Here is a 1,011-nt window from a genome sequence, read left to right on the forward strand (position 1 = left end):
TATGGACACAGACTCGGGGGAGGGGCCGGCGCTCAGCTGGGCCATGCGCTGCTCACAGGAAGACATGCATGTGGGACGAGGCTCGGTCAGGCGTCTACGGGGACGGGGTCAGTTATAGACAACTGTACCCACGGGGGGCGGGGGGCGGGGGGCGGCTCAAATGGCTTCAGAAGGTTCTGGTTTTGTTGTCGCTTAAAAAATAAAGTATATTCATGTGTCTTCAAGTCTCAGCGTCCTCCTCCTCCATATGGCAGCCCAAAACCCAGGGGAGGACCTGTTTCCACCGGACGAGGGGCCCCCCCGGGAAACGCGGTCACAGAACCCACAGCCTGGCCAGTTAGACTCGAATGTCAGGGACACACAGCCAAGTACATTCAGTGGGTTGTGTCCCAAGTCGTGCCTGGGACGCCCCTACGTTTAACAGTTTCACTGTTCATGTCACGGGGCTCCGGGCCCCAAGATCCGGCCTGGGACACTTCCCTGCCTGCCCTCCCCCGGGGGTGGGGAGAGGGGGCCGGTGGAGGGGGACAGTTCTCAACCTCTGGGCTCCCCCGCGGGCACCCCACTGCCTCGAGGGTGGCTGCAACCCCCCTTCCCTGGCTTAAGCCCTGGGCCGGCCCCGCGCCCCGACGGATGCTGCGGGAGAGGGTGTGGGGCAGAGGGACCCCTGGAAGCTCACTTCCCTCTCATGCCCGGCACCTGCTCCCCCACCTCTGCTTCACCGCCCCGGGGCCCTGGCGGAGCTGGTCTCCCTTCCGGAAAGATCCCGAGGAGGAAGGAGAAAGCCCAGCCTCCTGGCCTCACCTGGGTTCGGGGTGGGGCTGTTTTCATGGTCTCAGACTCCCAGCCCCCACTGCCTCCTACGTGGGGCCTGCACCCCACTCCCCAAGGGCCCAGAAAGAACCCACGGGGCATCGAGGGCTCAGAACGTGCCCTGTGGCTTGGGTAACGCCCCCCCCACCCAGCGGAGAGAACTCCTACGCAGGCCAGACAGGCGCCTTCTGCGGGGAC

This window comes from Myotis brandtii, unplaced genomic scaffold, assembly GCF_000412655.1.
Source record: "Myotis brandtii unplaced genomic scaffold, ASM41265v1 scaffold975, whole genome shotgun sequence".
Lineage (NCBI taxonomy): Eukaryota > Metazoa > Chordata > Mammalia > Chiroptera > Vespertilionidae > Myotis > Myotis brandtii.